The 560-nt window shown below is 35.2% G+C and overlaps 1 non-coding gene across 1 annotated transcript; it reads left to right on the top strand.

Moving 5' to 3' along the window:
• The first annotated feature begins 222 nt into the window (after window positions 1-222).
• LOC126007867 (small nucleolar RNA SNORA51) lies at window positions 223-354 on the top strand. Its single transcript, XR_007495343.1, has one exon. It is a non-coding gene; the product is annotated as a small nucleolar RNA SNORA51 (small nucleolar RNA).
• The last annotated feature ends 206 nt before the right edge of the window (window positions 355-560 follow it).

Raw genomic sequence — 560 nt, 5'->3', positions numbered from 1 at the left:
AGAAATAATTACACTGAAAACTATCATAACAAAATGTGACTGAATGAGTGGAGTAGAAAGTTTGTCTAGAGTACAGGAAGTGTGGGGTGAGGAGGAGGGAAACTTGGGATATTGGTGATGGGAATGTTGCACTGGTGAAGGGTTTTATATATATATATATATATATATATATATATATATATATATATATATATATATATATATATGAAAAAGAAAAGATAAGGCCTCTCAATGCTTACCACAGGCTGTGTTGTTTACATTGACTGTATAGAAAGAGGAGGTACAGTAAATGCACCCCATATACACCTAAGCCCAGATCCTTTGCCTGGTCTGTATTGTAAATGGGAGACATGGAAAAAAAAAGAAAAAAGAAAAACAGAATCATTAGCAGCAGGTCTTTTGGATATACTTAACAATATAACTGGCTAGGCTGTTCAGGTGAAAAGGATCTATTTGATTAGTCCTGAGTTAGAGGGGAGAAAGTTAGCTTATCAAAACTAAGTTATGGAAACTGCTTGGCTGCTAATTTTTAGAGAGCAAAACCAGTCTGGCAGGCTCTG

The sequence above is a fragment of the Suncus etruscus genome, chromosome 4 (genome assembly GCF_024139225.1).
Source record: "Suncus etruscus isolate mSunEtr1 chromosome 4, mSunEtr1.pri.cur, whole genome shotgun sequence".
NCBI classification, from domain to species: domain Eukaryota; kingdom Metazoa; phylum Chordata; class Mammalia; order Eulipotyphla; family Soricidae; genus Suncus; species Suncus etruscus.
This window is presented reverse-complemented; position numbering and strand designations above follow the sequence as displayed.